At 42.9% G+C, this 19,722-nt stretch overlaps 1 protein-coding gene across 6 annotated transcripts in view; it reads right to left on the reverse strand.

Annotated features, from left to right (window-relative positions):
* Positions 1–19,722, reverse strand: part of hivep2a (HIVEP zinc finger 2a) — an 80,165-nt gene that overhangs the window by 46,813 nt on the left and 13,630 nt on the right. Inside the window, exon 1 of one of the 6 annotated variants that reach the window (XM_010882588.5) lies at positions 140–347. The exons of the other annotated variants lie outside the window; for them this stretch is intronic. The gene's annotated coding sequence lies outside the window, so the exon portion shown is untranslated. Of the gene's footprint in view, positions 1–139; positions 348–19,722 lie in introns of those variants that run through there. 6 annotated transcript variants of the gene reach the window in all.

Raw genomic sequence — 19,722 nt, forward strand, 5'->3', positions numbered from 1 at the left:
CCCGTTCAGTTTACCAACACACTGACAACCAGGAAAACACCATCTCAGCAGCAACAGCAGGGACACCAGATCGAGGGAGGGAGGGAGGGGGAGTGAGGGAGGGAGAGAAGGGAGAGTGAGGAACGCTGTGTCTACAGACCTGGCTACATCAGATCCCCACTGCCACAACATGTCCAGTCATCGGCAGCATTTCTCTGGGTTGAAACTCTTCTGCTCCATTCCCTGGGGTCACCGACAGAAAAACCAAAACAGCAGGGCCAAACTCCCACCAATCAGAATAGCCACTCAATGATAGAGAGAGCACATATGCCTGCTAGGAGACCTACTGATGTAAGCCAGCCACCAGAGAAAATACCCAGTTGTGACGCATATCCAGGAACAGAAATAGCAATAGGGCCCCCAGAGGGATTATACAACAGACTACATTTAGAGGCACTTCCACTGGCCCACAGAGCAGACAGGCAGTGGCTTAGAAACATACTCTCTCTCTCTTTATCTCTCCCACTCTCCTCTCTCTAATTCTTTGCTGGCTCCCCAGGTTTTTTTCACAAAGTGCGTTTACATTTTCCTAAGCAAGACATGACCACAAATAGAGGGGTCAAGTGAAAGGCAGCAGTTAGGGGAGCAGTGGCAAGGGCAGGCTGCTCTCTAAGTGTTCCGTTGTTATGACCCAGGAGCACAGTCTTACCGGCCCAGTGGGCCACACCACAGTCTGGACACACAGCACCTCTGACCTGGAAGTTGTCCTGTCGGAGAAGCGTTTGACCAGGCCGTAACAACATGTTAACGCCACCAACACCCACACCCCCCCCCCGCCACCTGCCCCGCTCTCCTTTCGGCCACCCTACCCCAGCTGCCTGTGACTCCCCCATCCTCCCCCATCCCACCTCTATAAATAGCTTGCCAGGCTAATACTGCAAAATCCCCTCAGAGACGTGCTTTCTCCGGCCCAATCCAGGGCTGCTCTCCGGTCAGTGGTATGGTTTGCCCCCGGTCTTGCTCTTTTCTCATACACCCACCGCTACGTTACTGGCGACGGATAGTGACACTGGGACAGAACAGAAAAGCGACGATGCATCAAAGACAGAGGAAGAAAGAGGGCACAACCATGACTGCAGCCGAAGTGTGAATATTTAATGCATGTTTATGCTTATGTATTTGGCTCAGGTATGTCAGAGGTTCCAGTGGTTTGACTAGTTTGAAGGTGACCATATGATATTCTCCGCATATGTTCAGGGATACACACCGCCGAAAACGTCGGACAAATTCACCTCAGCACTGGATGAATGACGACAAACAAGTACAGCAGTGGGTGCCAATGCTGGTGATGAACTGGTTAATGACACTAGTCATTCGCAGTCATGCGAAACAGGCATACACATCTATTGTAAGACCATTGTTACTTTGCCCTTACTGTTAAATCCAATTTACAGGTCTAAAAATATCTTGACCTCCCTAAACTGCAGCAGGCGAAAGCTAACTGAAAATATTTTCTCAACACACACACACACACACACACACACACAAACAAAAACTGTCCCAAAGCAGACCTGACACCATAGCTACCTATACACCATTCAAAATAACCAACACCTGCTATGAACAGATCCAAAGTGTCTTGTATTTTAAATTCCCTATAGAAAATACCCCAAAAAAAAGATTTGCCCCCTCACCATTTTTAACTGCCCTCTCAGTCAATTCTTCCTGGTGCCGGGCCAGACCAGAGGTACTATAAAACATTCGATTAAATGTCTGGGACACGATCAATAGTACACAGTGAAGAGAATTTCAATGTTTTCAACATGTTCAAATTCTGTGCCTGAATTAACTTTAGGTGCCAACAGAAAGTGTAATCCATAATTCAGTAGTCTGTAAACAGCCATTAAAAAAGCCACTGCTAGTTAAAAATCTATAGAAGTAATCAGGTTGTGTGAGGACGTAAAATAAATACAACACCAAATCACTAAAGTTAGTTGAAGTTTGTAATCTTTTTAGGAAAAATGTGAAGTGGCGAATCAGTGCTATTAAAAAAAAAAGGAAGTGAACATCTTTGAAGGCTGGACTACATAATTAGTCAGTAACAGTTAAAGTGGAAGACAGTATATAGAAAACAGCCCAATATGACACAACAGATGGTATAATAACAGATGTGTTGAAACACAAGTAGTTAGTCCCTAACAAGGAGAGCAGAGTCACTCTGGTCACGTGATCATCCATTTGAAATCTCCTTCCAATTTCCCACCTTGCAAAACTATTTTGAGAATAGATTTTAACAGATTCAACCGATTCTAGCCCATTGAAATGGAGCGAGCGGTGCATTGCCCTGCTGAAATCACCTGCTGCACGCCTGTACCTCAGTGTGATTGGTGCTGACACGTCTGATAGAGTGATGTCACCTTAAGACAAAGTCAAATCCAGTTTTTTTACTGAGAGTGTTTCTTCAGAAGCTTGGTAATTTGAACGGGTTAATCATGTGACTGAAGATTTTTTTTACATCATGGTTTTTACTTGCAATTCCAACAAGCAAAACAAAACGTGCCACAGTTGGCATTCTAGGCCGGGACAGCAAGTGTTTGTGTCTTTGTGTTTCCTCCTCAACAATTTTTTGGGATTGTATTGTAATTGTGGACTGTTTGGACAGTGGACATTATGAGCATTACTGGCATTTCTGGAGCTATACATATCTCACCCTGAAATGAACATCCAGACTTTCAGAGGGGACACTGGTGAAGTTGCTAAGAGTCTTTGTTGACTACACTGTTCTTTTTTTAGCTGATATTTATATTAATAAATATCAATATGGTTTTAGACTTGGGCCTGTATTACTACTACTGATCAAAATAGTATCACCAAAGCACTGGATGAAAAATCTAATTATGTGGCTCTGTTTATGGACCTCTCAAAATTTTTAGTAGATCATTAAATTTTTAAGAAGAAACTGACCTCACTGTGCTTGGCTGGGGACATTTGTTTATGTTTTCAGAATTGCTTTAGTGATGAAAACAGGCCATTGTAACGGATGTGATTTTAATATCATTTTATAGTAGTTCACAAAGGGGTTCCCCAAGTTGCAATTATGATCCTTTGTTGCACACTTTGTACATAAATGGTATTTGTAAAAAAAATATATATATATATATTTGTCACTTTAATTTTCATAAATTGCTCAGGCATTTGCATACTTGCAGTCTGATTTTGAACAACTACAAAATGTAACTTATAGATGTTATGCTGGCATTAAATGCAAGTAAAACATACATATTATTCTGTAAATCACAAAATAAAAATTTTGATAATTTCAACATTATTATCCTTCCTGTTCTTACACAAAATGTATTCCCTCCTACAAATACAGTGGGGAGAACAAGTATTTGATACACTGCCAATTTTGCAGGTTTACCCACTTAGAAAGCATGTAGAGGTCTGTAATTTTTATCACAGGTACATAAGTATTTGATCACCTACCAACCAGCAAGAATTCCTGCTCTCACAGACCTGTTAGTTTTTCTTTAAGAAGCCCTCCTGTTCTCTACTCCATTAACTGCACCTGTTTGAACTTGTTACCTGTATAAAAGACACCTGTCCACACACTCAATAAAACAGACTCCAACCCCTCCACAATGGCCAAGACCAGAGAGCTGGGTAAGGACATTAGGGATAATATTGTAGACCCGCACAAGACTGGGATGGACTACAGGACAATAGGCAAGCAGCTTGGTGAGAAGGCAACTGTTGGCGCAATTATTAGAAAATGGAAGAAGTTCAAGATGACGGTCAATCTCCCTCGGTCTGGGGCTCCATGCATGATCTCACCTCGTGGAGCATCGATGATCATGAGGAAGGTGAGAGATCAGCCCTGAACTACACTGCAGGACCAGGTCAATGACCTGAAGAGAGCTGGGACCACAGAGTTAGTGAAGAAGAAAAGTAATACAATTGGCTCCTGTTATAAGAACATGATGTCTGTCTTCTCAGCATAGAATGGAAATAGAACAAACCACTTTTATTTCAGGTCTAGATTATGGTGATGTTCTATTTATGCAAGCCTCAGTACTAAAACCTCTATATGAAGTCTATTGTGAAGCTTTGCGTTTTATTACTGGTACAGTATGAACTTTCGCACATATCATCTTTTATTAATTTTAGTTTGCCTGGGATTCCAGAAGGTCTAGACAATGGTTGATGTTTGTATACAAGGCTTTAAAGCAGTTATCAAATGCGGTCTCAAGACTGATTAGTCATAGAGATACAGTGTGTTCATTGAGAGTTAGGGAAAACTGCTTTTGTGTGTACCATTCCCCATACTCATGGAAAGTTCAACCTCAGAGTATCCCCAAAGCTAGATGTTTGTTGCCTATAGGGTAAATTGAATGCATGATAAGTGACCTTTTGGTTGTTCAATGGTAATGTTTGTTATTATTGTGCATTTTATTTGCTGAAACACGGGGATCAACTGTAAAAGAGACATAGGTGTCTCTTGATGTAACTCTCCGTGGAAATAAAGGTTAAGCTAAAAAAATATATAATTTGTTTCAGAAAAGGAACACATGACCACCACACAATCTTGCATTTGTGTCCATATAGTCATGTTGGCAGGTATATATTTAGGTGACAATATTTCCTCCGTGAGAAGAAAATATTCAACTGCTATTTTCTGACACCCTGGGTTAGGGTTATCATGGCCAGAACATATGTCAGAAAACAGAGCACAGGGGACGAGGGAGACCCTCATCCTCCCAGCTCACTTGTCATCCCGTGATGTTACATCACCTCAGTATCTGACATCATCTGTCACTGTGTATGACCAGATCTACGCATCCTGTCAAGACCCTTACAAAAGGCTCCTAAAATTGCTAGACAACTGTAACCTGAAGGTATGTAATGACAGATAGCTAGTTATTTCAGACTACATGAATATTTTATCTTGAGAATTGCCAGAAGTATTTTACTCCGGCTGCTAACCTGCTTAGAGACAACTTTTGTATATCTCATTCATACTCGCTGCCTATTAAAATTTGAATAATTAATATCCTTAGTTATGTCAATGAAGTGCTTGCATCATACAAAAAGAGCTGAAAATAATATTTTGAACTTATTTACATTACGCTGCGACACAGGCGCTTTGTTTAAAGCAAGCGGAGGCGCGGAGATGAAAGAATTTTATTTAAAAATGTTTTAAGCTGGTGGCAACAACAGCATGGCATCCCTCTGAAACCCTTCAGGAGAAGATAAAAGGGCATAGTGGCAAGTTTTCAAAATGTGTCTATGTGCCTAAACCTTCCTGACTTAGTGGAGGACTGTCTTGCAAAGTGCACACCTCTCTCACTCACGGAGAGCACCATAGAGTAACAGTGCAAGATACATCTTAAGGATATAAATCTCTCTGCACTCACCTTATGAAATACATACAACTTTGTCGTATACAGTAAATATTAAATATATTTTTTTATTTTTTCCATCACAATTAACTTTATTACATTTAGCCTACAGAGTATAATCAATTGTGAAACATGATATACAGTGGGGAGAACAGGTATTTGATACACTGTCGATTTTGCAGGTTTTCCTACTTACAAAGCATGTAGAGGTCTGTAATTTTTATCATAGGTACACTTCAACTGTGAGAGACGGAATCACATTGTATGATTTTTAAATAATTTATTTGCATTTTATTGCATGACATAAAGTATTTGATCACCTACCAACCAGTAAGAATTCCGGCTCTCACAGACCTGTTAGTTTTTCTTTAAGAAGCCTTCCTGTTCTTCACTCATTACCTGTATTAACTGCACCTGTTTGAACTCTTTACCTGTATAAAAGACGCCTGTCCACACACTCAATCAAACAGACTCCAACCTCTCCACAATGGCCAAGCCCAGACTGCTGTGTAAGGACATCAGGAATAAAATTGTAGACCTGCACACGGCTGGGCTGGGCTACAGGACAAGCAGCTTGGTGAGAAGGCAACAACTGTTGGCGCAATAATTAGAAAATGGAAGAGGTTCAAGATGACAGTCAATCTCCCTCGGTCTGGGGCTTAATGCATGATCTCACCTCGTGGGGCATCGATGATCATGAGGAAGGTGAGGGATCAGCCCAGAACTACACGGCAGGACCAGGTCAATGACCTGAAGAGAGCTGGGACCACAGTCTCAAAGAAAACCATTAGTAAAAGACTACACCGTCATGGATTAAAATCCTGCAGCACACGCAAGGTCCCCCTGCTCAAGCCAGCGCATGTCCAGGCCCGTCTGTTTGCCAATGACCATCTGGATGATCCAGAGGAGGAATGGGAGAAAGTAATGTGGTCTGATGAGACAAAAATAGACCTCTTTGGTTTAAACTCCACTCGCCGTGTTTGGAGGAAGAAGGATGAGTACAACCCCAAGAACACCATCCCAACCGTGAAGCATGGAGGTGGAAACGTCATTCTTTGGGGATGCTTTTCTGCAAAAGGGACAGGACGACTGCATCGTTTTGAGGGGAGGATGGATGGGGCCATGTATCGTGAGATCTTGGCCAAAAACCCTCAGTAAGAGCATTGAAAATGGAAACGACACGAAACACACAGCCAGGGCAACTAAGGAGTGGCTCCGTAAGAAGCATCTCAAGGTCCAGGAGTGGCCTAGCCAGTCTCCAGACCTGAACCCAATAGAAAATCTTTGGAGGGAGCTGAAAGTCCATATTGCCCAGCGACAGCCCCGAAACCTGAAGGATCTGGAGAAGGTCTGTATGGAGGAGTGGACCCAAAATCCCTGCTGCAGTGTCTGCAAACCTGGTCAAGAACTACAGGAAACCTATGATCTCTGTAATTGCAAACAAAGGTTTCTGTACCAAATATTAAGTTCTGCTTTTCTGATGTCATGCAATAAAATGCAAATTAATTACTTAAAAATCATACAATGTGATTTTCTGGATTTTTGTTTTAGATTCTGTCACTCACAGTTGAAGAGTACCTATGATAAAAATTACAGACTTCTACATGCTTTGTAAGTAGGAAAACCTACAAAATCAGCAGTGTATCAAATACTTGTTCTCCCCAATGTATGCATTTTATGTCATCACAGTTCATAGATGTCTGCCAAGCAAAGTGGCGTACATGTGGTAGTCCGTGCTATAAACCCCACGTGCAACTACACATGATTGATGACTACGCACATATAAACACCAGCAGCTTTTAAAATACATCAGACATATCATCTAAAATAACACCTTGTAGTAGGCCAATTGTCAGAAGCCATTTCTCTGTTTGAATGTCCGGTGAAGCCTAAAACCAGTTGAAACACAAAATGTAGCGCTAATGAAATATATACTGAAGCAAAGTTCCACCTTTTAGATATCCAAATTCCTTTCTATATCGAAAATCATCAGCCCATATCAAATAATTCCATATTTAGTTATTATTAACTACCATCTGTCCAAATCAAATAATTCCATATTTTATCTTCATAAACGTTCACTCAATTACCACATAGCTTCGACAAAATCTGAACCTAAACATGAAGCAGGTGTCTATAATCGTTAGTTCATGTTTGCTCCAGTTTGGTGTCTGTGAAAATCAAGGCCAGGGCCAATAGACCATATTTCAACAATTATTTAAATGTATAAGCAGACAGTGCTTACTGCGTATCCAGTCGGCAATCAGAGACAGAACTATATTTAACATTCTATACAGCATTAAAACAGTGGAGAAAAACAGCCAAAACAAAGAAGGAAAATTCATTTGAAAACAGAGCTGCAAACTAAAAAGTAATGGTGTGACTTCCGGTAGCTGCTAAATGCAGTTAATACACAGAGCAGTTTCTGTTTTTATTCTATACTTCCATACAATGATTTAAAATGAATTTCCCTTGTCTAAAAAAACATTGGTTTAAAAATATATTTCCTGTTATTTTACACAGATACTGCCAGATGATCTTCTTTGAAGGCATTTAAAATTTGCCTCATTCTTATTAAAATAACTGACATGGCTCCTGTTACAACATTCAATCATCACATACATTTTTTAAGAAGGTAAGATCATGCATTTTTAGGAAACCCTTTGTTAGGTTCCTCAGCCTGTATCAAGTATAATCACCGGCCAAGAGAAACACAGTCTCCATAGCTCAGATTTCTATAAACAGCCATTACAAACGTCAGGTAATTATCACAAGCTAAGAAGCAATGTGAGCATTTTGTTATATTTTAATGTTCCACTATTTTGTGTATTTGGAAAGTATTCAGACTTTTCAAATTAACCAGATTAAACAGATTTTTTCCCCTCACGAATCTACACCCAATGCCCCATAGTAACCAAGCAAAAACACATTTTAATTGTTTTATACAAATGTATTTTTATAAAATCAGAAATGTCCCATTTCCATAAGACACCTTTACTCAGTACTTTTTAGAAGCATGTTTACCAGCGATTATAGCTTCAAATCATCTAGGGTATGACGCTAAAAGCTTGGCACACCTATATTTGTGAGTATCTACCATTCTTCTCTGCAGATCTTCTCAAGCTCAATAAGTTGGATAACTGCACAGCCATTTTCAGGTCTCTCAAGAGACTTCAAACAGGGAGACATCCAGACTCTGGCTGGGCCACTAAAGGACATTTACAGACATGTCCTGAAGCCACTCCTGCAAGGTCTTGGCTGTGTGCTAAGGGTCATTGTCCTGTTAGAAGGTGACCCTTAGCCCCAGTCTGAGGTCCTGACCTCCCTGGAGCAGGTTTTCATCTGTTTGTACTACGCTCCATTAATCTTTCCCTCGATCCTGAGTAGTCTCCCAGTCCTTGCTGCTGAAAAACATCCCCACAACATTATGCTGCCACCACCATGCTTCACCGTAGGTATTGGCCAGGGGATGAACAAGAACTGATTTCCTCCAAATGTGATGCGTGACATTCAGGCCAAAAAGTTCAATCTTTGTTTCATCATACCAGAGAATATTGTTTATTAGGGTCTGAGAGCCCTTTTGGCCAACTCCAAATCTGCGACTGCATCAATTTTTTTCTCAAATACCCAGACATGAAGGGTGTTCTATTGAAACAGACATTGAGAGGCGGAACTTTCTTTGTATAAAACAAAATAAAAAGTTGAGCAGTGTTTCAATTAAAGAATAGCCAAAACATACAACACAAAAAAAACTGCCACCATACTACATTTTAAATAGGAACAAAAGCAATAAACAACTGTATAGATAAGTTACTGGGCATCTGTGTAATGTATATAATAATATTGTATATATGTATACTGTATGTAATAATGATAATATTGTATATCTGTATACTGGTATGTAATCATGCTATTGTAGATCAATTTACTGTAGTATTAATAATAATAATAATAATAATAATAATAATAATAAATGCATGCAGTATGTAATACTCAGATACAACTGTATTTGTATACTGTATGTACCAATAACAGCACTGTAGATCTGTATACTGCATCTAATAATATTGTAAATCGCTATACTTTATATGATAATGTAATAATTTATATCAGTATACTGTATGTTATGTTTATATAATACTGTATATTTGTAAACTTTGTAATAATAAAAATACCATTAATCCGGTGCTCATTTAAATCCATGCAGATATCATTAATTGGTTTAACATTATGATAAATAGATCATGATATCCTCATATCCTCTAAATTTCTGAAGGGACTGATAAAAAAAAAAGAAGTGGAACCACAGTATGTCACATGTTTCCTAGGAGCATGTCATCAGCCTCTCTAATAGGAGCAGACCGAGTCATATTTGACCCGATGACCCCTGAAGGTCCCTGGCCAGGGGGTAGGTCCTCCCAGCAGGCCTTGAAGGGGAGCGTGAGGCAGCCTGACAGAACGAGAGCAAGCGATCATGAAAACAGTCGCTCAGCAGCCTCTCCAAAACAAACACTCTCAAGCAACCAAGGCACAATTGCTCATCGAAGTGCGAGGCAGTGACTCTCACCCAGCCATCAGGGACCCAGTTAAGAGTTACGCAACCCTGCCTGCCTGCATGTTTTCCACGGCCGGCTGAGCGGGCCGACCCCACAGCTGTCCCCGATTCCGACGGTGAAACCCTTTCAGGGCGAAAATCACTTGGAACGCTACCCCCAAAGCCCCTCTCCCTCCGGCCCTGCCATTCCACAGAGTCTCACGTTGCCCAAGGCACCTGTTGCCCCTGGCGGCCCAGCAGAGCAGGCCGGCATGCCGAGCCAATGAGTACCCCACTTCCCCCCCGTGGCCCTTTATCCTCCCACTACAGTGTCCGTTTACACCGATCGGCCAGACAAGCAGTCCCAATTTTAGACTGGGCCCTGAGTCAGATCAGCTGGCTGATGCTGGGAATGAACACCGGGGGGCTTCCTAAACAGAACGTCCCTGCTGAGATCTTGAGGCCCTCAGCTCCCCTCCAACCAGCAACACATGGGAGAGCAGGTGACTCAATGAGAGGCACGCGCAAGAAGAAAACAACCAAAAGGTACGTGGGTCCAAGCTGGCTCAGTGGAAACGGCAGCATTTGTTTTTATTTGAGACTTGCTGCAGCCAAGTAATAGATAAGTCCCAAGTATGGGTAAGGTTGTGATTTGTGAAAGAACATAGACAGGAGTTAAATTAACTAATTACATTTTTCCACGACGAACAATTGCCCCGGAGAGAGCATTTTGGCCTTCTTATTAAATCAATTGCCATGACAAGACGTTTTTTTTTTACCGCCTTTTAATTTGATCGAAAGACAAATGTCAGCCCAAATCCTCCATCACAGATGGCTGGATACAATTTCCATCAAACATGATATTAATTGGGTTGCATCACACCTTTCATTTTGACAGGCGATTAACATAATCTACGTAGGTTTTAACAGGTTTTAATGGCAGCCAATTTGTAGCTATTCGTGGCATGCACACAGGAAGTGCGTAGGAGGCTCTGGGAGAGGAGGTAAGTGGCATCTTGAATATTGACAGATTTAATTCAAAACTAATTTCTATGACTTCCATCCAAGGTTTAAAATCTTCATACATCACGCTGCATACCGCAAATAAGCAAGCACGCTCAAGAAGGAAGAACATTTATAGAGGACTATAATCAAATAAAATCACCCAATCAACACAAAAAAAAACACACCTCTCTATCTTTATCCATTCCATTGCAAATGACTGTGACGAATGACATGATGATCGTACCTTTTGCTTTCTAAAAACAGCTCACTGCAGCAGCACCAACAAAGCAAAAGCACATTCATTTTCATAGCCTAGGCAAGCACTGTTATTTCCATTCTATGGCCTGAGTGGGGAGTTGAGTAACACTGAGGCTGTTAGTGGAATAGCAGTGCAGGACATGTTGTGAGACTGACTCTGTGGGCTGATCCATGATGATTCTAATAAGGTCTGTCGTTGTTTCAAAGGCCAGATAGGGGGCTCCTTTTATTTCTCCTTTTACATACAGTACATGGACAAGTAGTAGACGCGTTTACAAATGTTTTAGTGCGTAATGGAAATGTGCTTGGAATGGAATGGAAAAGGTAATGGAAAAGGTCAGGGATCAGTCATTATTGACCGGGACCCAGCAGCAATAGGGTTAAATGCCTTGCTTCAGGGGAGATTGATGGCTCTTTTACTGGCCCAACACTGACCTCTAGGCAATATATGGCCAAGTACTTCAACTGTAAATGTGGCAATCATTTCATTCGGGAAACATCAATAACGATCAGAAATGAATTCCCACAGACAATAGGTTTAGATAGCATAGCAGGAGAAACCAAAGTGAAATATGCATGTGCTGGCCATCTAAGATCATTTAGAATACACTGAATGAAACACTCAGCTCCCAGACCAATAATTGATCCCAAGGCTGATGGATGTGTAAACAGGGCTTTTATCTAACATAAATGGAGCGCCACGCTGAATAAAGGAGACACGGTCAGTGAGTTGAGCTAGAGCACACTGTATCTAACTGCCCTGGTAATGGGTTTCAAATACACGGCATCAGCCGACATGTTCCTCTTGGGATTTACATCCATCCAACAAGCTGATCAACAACAATGACATTGACTGGTGCTTGGCACCAATGTAGCCTCAAGGATGAAATCATAAGATGAAGCTGAGTGAAAATCTTTTATAACTAAATCCGCACTAAGGAAGTCTCTGGAAATCTTCTCACCTCGAAACAAAACAAACCGTCAATCCTGGATGTGTTCCCTTGCCAGGGCAGGCACTAGGCTCTCAGCCCTGATTGTAAACTTCGCTTGTTTCGGGAAGTAACATGACTCACTCATTTATTTAGGAATTTCTCTGGCAAATCAACAAGCAGTGTGTGCTTATTCTGGCATGCAAACACCAATGACACATTTTATAGAGTTGCATTCAACTATGGGAGCGGCTGGATATGTGTGATTAAATATCAGGTGTCTGAATGCCTCTGTTGGTTTTGTAATCACAGAATATTGCAATTTCCTTAATTGTGAAGAAAATGCACGTAATCCTATCTTGTAAAAAGAATGGTGTGACCATTTTCCACATTGTTGGACTAAATGGATGCCAGTGGATTGTTAATGAGGCTATAGTATTACCTGTGTCATCCTATTAACTGTAATGAAAATAATATTCTAGAGGGTAGAACAATAGCAATATCACCTCAGCCACATTCATTTAGTAATTAAAAAGACTGGTATTTCATCAATCAGGACCATATTGAACTGCAGGCCTTTCTTGGTGTGGAAGACAACATCCACAACAGGTCAAACATACCAGAGGACAGAACAACAGCAAGACCAATTTCACTATGCCAAAGGTATTTAGTGTAAATTATAAGCCGTAAACTAATAGAGCACCACAATAAAATGTTCTTCTTGTTCATTTATAGCAGGATTATGTAAATGCCTAGATCAACCCGGAAATGTGTTTGTGTCATGTAAAAATAAAGCAATTATTTAAATTAATTTAAAGAAACAGCCCTAATTTTAAAGACAGTTATCATTATGTTGTCATCCAGACCTACTGTGAGTATCTTTATTTTCCATGCTATAAATAACAATATATAACTTACAGTCTGGAAAGGACGTAACAGATTGGCCTGCGTAGCGTGTTAATGGCAATGGTATTGTGACACTGTTATCAACGTCACAGCTCAATTAGTATACTGCGATCTAGGACAGCGTTATTATCCCTATGTCTGACACTCTGCCTCTGTAGATGTAAATTCTCTCAATATGGATGTATAGTTCACCTGTAGCCTACTGTATGACTGAACAGTGCTGATCTATGAGGGGGGTACTACAAAGAAGCAGCACTGTGCACTATTCTGTTAAAAATATATGAAATTGTTTAAAATGGTTATATAATCACCCACAGCCCCAACCTTGGCTCAGCCATACTGAGTTCTATAGCTAATTAAGCAGTTGACGCCATGCAAAACAGAGCAGGGGGAGCAGCTAATTTTAGGTCCTTCCCGGAGCCTATCTGAGGAACAGGAGGCTGAAAAGCAGCGGGAGGTTATGGAGCTTCCTCGGCCGAGTGGCTCAAGTTGGAGGAGAGAAAGAGGGAGAGGATGTGGGTGGAGGGGAAGGAGGAGCAAGATGCTGGTTCATTTGATTTGCTTAAAAAGTCTGTATGAGAGTGAGAGTGGATGGGGGGGTCACTGGACCCTCAATCAGTCTCAACAGTCACAGAGTCGCAGTCACAGGGTAAAACAACCACAGAGTAAAACATACACAGTCTCACACAGTCACAATGTCAGAGTCCCACACAGCCCCAGTGTCACATACAGCCCCAGTGTCACATACAGCCCCAGTGTCACATACAGCCCCAGTGTCACATACAGCCCCAGTGTCACATACAGCCCCAGTGTCACATACAGCCCCAGTGTCACATACAGCCCCAGTGTCACATACAGCCACAGTGTCATACAGTCCCTGTCACATACAGCCCAATGTCCCACAGCCACAGCCTCACATAGTGCCAGTCACAGAATCACTGTCACAAAGTCTCATAGAGTCACACATTCACAGAAGCAGAGACAGACACAGTCAGTCTCACACAGTCACCGAGTCACACAGTCTCACATAGTCAAAGTCTCACACAGCAGTCACAGAGTCTCACGTAATCACACAGTCAAAGTCTCACACAGCAGTCACAGAGTGTCACGTAGTCACAGAGTGTCACATAGTCACAGAGTGTCAGAGAGTCACACAGTGAACAGCTGCTTCCATGTGATCTCATGCTTGGTGCCAATACAATTTCAGCCTTTCAACACATTTCCAGGCCATCAATTTGCACACACACACACCTCTCTCTCTTTCTCCCTTCCTTATCATGTGACAATAGTGAAGACAGCAGCGAGATACAGACTCTCTGGAAGACTTCTGCTTATATATATATATATATTCCACTGGAAGCACCAGATTGAGTAATACCAATCAGGAAGCCGTATTCGTCTACATCTTGCGCTCGTCCTTTAGTCTAACCAAATAAGTTCCCAGTCACATTCATCTAGCAGTAGTGTGTAGGGCTGTATTGTGGTACCAGTCTACAAGGCCACCAACATGCAACAGAGACCATGGTTTTCCTTCTCCATTCAAGAAGATGTCATGAGTGGGAGCATATGGAACGGAAACATTATTCTGAGACGAACAAAGAATGGCCTGTGTAGAAACAAGAGCAGGCAGGGAGAGAGACAGAGACAGGGAGAGGCTGGGGAAAACTGGCATCTGTGAGGAGTACTAAAGAAGGCGTAAGGACCCTGGCCTCAGGCTACATCCTTCTCTGGGGGTCTTAGTGAACAACGCTGCTCAATTCACCTGGCAGATGGGAAGGTATCAGCCCCACCATCACCCTCTTAGCTGAAAAAGGTTCTCCCCTGCCAGGCTGGAGAGTTTCCTGCACTGCTGCTCTCTGTGCAAATCTGACCAGAATGTCTGACAGGCCGTCCCAGCGTCAATATGTGTACTGTATGTTGCCTAAAAAAAGCAGGAGCAAAAACGGAGCAAAGTTTTACAGGATTATAGTCTCAACTAGCACTGGAATTTGCTGCTTCAATATTTATACATCTCACAAACTTGCCAGAGCAGCTTTTTTGGGTCTCTGCTCGGGAGAGGAAAAAAAAACTTAAATTATAGCTTTCCATATTGTGGCACATCAGACACCTAAGCTATAAAATGAAACTACAGGGACTCCCTTTCAACCACAAATAATATTTCTGCCGTTCTCTAGACGTGACACGCTGTCCAATCTTTTTTATGGTCGTTTTTACAATGCAATATTTGCTCAAATTATTCTTACAGCAAGTTGCAGTAATTCTTACTGTACAGATAGAGCGGTTTCCAACCTGTGTCCACTGGGTACCGCAAGATGGCCGCAACATCTTTATATACTGTACATAATGTTGAAATGGTTTGAAAGACTTTTACGAATAGTGGTCCCAAAATATCCCTGGTATACAGTACAACAACAATATATCTTATGCATGTATTTCCCAAAAGGAAAGCAGCTAGTAAAATCATCGGCCTTGCCCATTTAATTCAGCTGTAATGCATTTCCACCATACAATGCTACCCACTAGGCAGAATAGCCAGGACTCACTGTTGACCTCAATTACTCCTGACCTAGAACAAAGCACATCCCATGCAGTATAATATTTTTTAGTAGCTGTCAGTGTTTGGTGATAAGACCCAGGGTTCCACACCTCTCTCTGTTTCAACACTAACTCAATCTCTACAGACACAGGGATTCTCAGGGATTAAATGACTGTACATGTATTTTCCAGTCTCCTGACTTTGATAGTAATTCTATAGAGAACGGAGGCACGAAGTGTGGATGGAGAACAGAACTGAGAGCTGAGGGCCATTCATCCGCTCCATTCCGTGCACAAGCCTGGGCGCTATACTGCCAATCAAGATACCTGTCACCCCACATCAGTCTGGTTTGGGTGTGTGAACTAGCATGTCACCACAGACTGAGCCCTTAGATGGGCAGGCAATGCGCAGCACACCACAGCATGGACCATGGGACTGCAGTTAGGAGCCTTCAGTCAGAAAGGATGCTTAAATTAGAAGCTTTAGGAGGGGAGTAACAATGTCAGCTTCTGTGGATCTGCCAACTGCCAGACAGGATGAGTGAACGGACAGAAATCAGATAAAAGAGACACCTCCTGCTTAGCAATTGGTGCCGACCTGCCTGCCAAGACACAGCCCCTCTAGGACTGCCAGGGACGTATAGGACTTTCATTGGAAATGTTTTGAAAATGTTCTTCCTGTGGCCGCCGGGCAGGGTGTGTTTGTGTCTGTGTGCGCTTATGCCCACTGGTGTAGATTGAGTGATTATGCCTTTGCAACACGTTTTTATTTCACTCCGAATGAGGTACATTTCAAAATGAGGGGTTCCAAAAATATGATTTATATCTTTCCCTCCAAGCTTTTTGTGGTGAACTATAGGTGTTTATTCCCAGATGCTTGAGCTGTGGTGCCATGGGCTCAGACTGAGGAGAAAGGAGAGAAGGGGAGAGGAGGAGAAAAGAGGGGGGAAGATAGAACACAAGAAGGAGATGGGAAGAAATAGGCTGAAGGAGAAAAAGAGGGGAGGAGTACAGAAACAGAACAGGAGGAGACAGGAGCGGGAAGACGGCACAAGAGAGGTGGAGACAAGAGGGAGGAGGATGGGAGAGGACGGGGAAGGAGGGGAGGAAGACAGCACAGGAGTGGAGGGGACAGAAGGGGAGGAGGTCAGGAGAGGAGGTGGTGTGTCGAGCTGGGTGTCGACACTGCCATGATGCTAACCATATGCAGCGTGGGCCGCAAGGAGCCCTAGAGACCTGACACAGGCAGCTCACACTTCCCTTCCTCAGCCCACCTAAAGAAGATGTGAGAGTGTGGTGAGTGTGTGCGTGTGTGCGTGTGTGCGTGTGTGCGCGCATGCAAGAGTCTGTAGTGGCAGCACCTCTTTTGCTGCTCAGCCCAAAATCAGTGTTTGGAGGGTAGCAGGATGCATCAGGGAAAGCTGGTGACTAGTGAGAGGAAGCCATGATGGTCCCAACTGTTCCAATGTGCTCCAAACACCCTTCATCCTGTCCACAGAACACAGACTTAACATGAGCTACTACATGTCTACTGAAGAGCAGATTCATTACTAACAGGCCAGCCTGGTTTATAAATACACCGAACAACACAGACCCAGAGACAGATAAATTGACAGCTAAAATGACACGAAGTCCACGTCAGAAAGCGTGTGGTGACATGTCTGTCTGACTGGCGCCCACCAAGATAGAACAGACTATAGATGACTTCAATGCCTAACGAGACCAGGCATAGGAAGCCTGCTAAAAACACAGACAGGCAGCACACACTGACATCTGACTGGCTTTCATGTTCATATCTAGTTCATGTTCACAAATAGGTTGAATATCAGGCTGAGGGGAGTTGTTTGGAGCTGTCAGGGAAATAGTACCTGTGTTTGTAAAGTGTTGCTGCCACACGTACTATGCTTGTCAGACTGGGCTGATCAGATTGCAGGTGGCAACAAAGAGCCACTATGTTTACTGTGTCAAACAGGGGAACACAGCAAAGGGTGTTTAAACAAATACATCACAACGCTCTTTTAGACGTCTCCTCGCCTCGCCAGTTGAAAGGATGGCGGATCACGAAGAAGAGCCTCAGAGCGGAGCTAGATATTCTGACACGTGCCGAGAAGAACCGTTTCTTTTAAGCTAATATTGTCTTTGGGGTGTCGCTGCGAGCTGACAGGACAACGAAGAGGATCAGTTTTTGGAGACAAACGGCTGGGGCTTTTGAAGGGGCGTGGGGTAGGGAGAGACGCGGGGAGGTATTCATCAGAAACTCTGACATAGCATAACTCGTCTCTGGAGATTCTGCAGACTGTACTGAAGACGTCTGAAGAACGCCAGACCTGTGATCAAGGGCTCGGGTCTGTGGTGGATGATAACTCATAGAGCAAGGCAACCTCTCCAGACGAGGAGGAGGCTCAGCTAAAATCACATGCAAAACGCGTGCGTCTCACATACAATTCATCAAAAGCACACGTCAAGATTCATTCTGGGATATCGTGGCAATAACAGCTAGCGAGCAGCAGATTAAAGAAATGGGAAAGTGTCGATGCGGTTCCCATCCATATAGATATTATGTTTAATAATGGATTGTATAGTTTTGACCAAATTGTTTTTACACTAGTACTAGTTAGCTTGTTTAATATCAGATTTTTTAATTAGCGTGCCAACTTGTTTTCAGTGCTTATTTCTGTGACTGATTTCCGCAGCGAATATACTGTATTCAGGGAAATGCATACTGTACTCAGGGAAATAATTGCAATGAAATCACAATGCATACAGAATCGCATCGCCACCTAAATATAGTGATATGATGTCCCTGGCAATTCCCAGGCACAGTGGTTAATAATGTTGGCCAAATGTACTTGTCAAACTGTTTTGACTGTTTGCTGTAAGTTTTAATGTGAACATTGAAATTCAACATTCAAAAACATGTTTTTCTGGGTTCATTGATGAAGACTTTGATGATGTAGGGATTTCTCTTTAATGCCTTGGCAGCCTGTAATGGGAGCTAGCTAGCGTTGGCTAATCCTGAGGGCTAATAGAGAAGCCCAATCCCCTGCCACTCTCATCTCATACATGTCAATATGAGGAGCCCCGCTCAGAGCTGAAGAGGGTATTATATCAGAGCCAGAGAAACAGGCCTGGGTAGAGAGCATGAGGGAGCATGTACACACGTACGCAAGTCTGCACAGAAGCACGTTCAAGCACAGGGAGAGAAGAGGGACGATTACCCTGGGTCGCTTCTCTGTAACCATTTCATAAGAAGCTGACATGTTGTTGCTATGTGAGCTAAACCAGGTTCTGAGCTTCAGGATATCTTAACTCTCACTTTGTTTTACCATAGCTCCTAGAGTATTTATGCAGCAATAAGGAGGTAAACCTTTCATTTATCCATCACATTGCGCCCGCTCAGTGTTCTGATAATGTGCGCCATCTTCATTCTGGTTGTTGAGGTAACTCACATCTTACTCTCTCCCACTTCCCCTCCAACCAAACGAAAACAAACATCTTAATCTGCTGTGAGGTAAGTGTTTAAGGAGTGCTCCGCGACGAGTGGCCGACGCTGACTAATCAAATATGACGCATCCGTCGCTCCTGTCCCTGATTGCAGAGGGGATGAGTGTCATCCCATCAGCCTGTCATCCCATCTCCCCATCATCTCAACATCACAGGCTCTCCCCCCTCTCCATAGTCCAGTGGAGACCATCTGAAGGAGGTTAAACAGCAAGGGGCCTTCTAACAGCACACAGGGATGGGGGGGGGGGGGGGTCAATGTGGCAATGTCAGAGAGACTCGATCATCTCCTCAGCGGGAAGCTCTGACCCGGAGGGCTGTCACACATCCGTACACACACACACACACACAGCAATAAGAAAGCGTCCGCACATATTAACACACTGGTGGCCTGGCACACTCCACGTGTCCATGTAAAGAACTAAGAGCTTCGTAATGTGCCCAGGACAAAATAATAACCTTCCCTGTAGGTGGACAGACAGGCAGGCAGGCAGACAGGCAAGCAGACAGACTGGCAGGAAGTGGCGACGATGGAAGGTGGCAATCAGCCAGGAGCACAGCAAACCATTACCACTTTTAATCTTTTACATCTAAGTGCCTGAAATTGGTCACCTGCTAATCTATCGTTCCCTCTCTCTCCCCTTCTCCACATTTCCTCAATCCATCCCTGCCTAGA

Source organism: Esox lucius, chromosome 18, assembly GCF_011004845.1.
Source record: "Esox lucius isolate fEsoLuc1 chromosome 18, fEsoLuc1.pri, whole genome shotgun sequence".
NCBI classification, from domain to species: domain Eukaryota; kingdom Metazoa; phylum Chordata; class Actinopteri; order Esociformes; family Esocidae; genus Esox; species Esox lucius.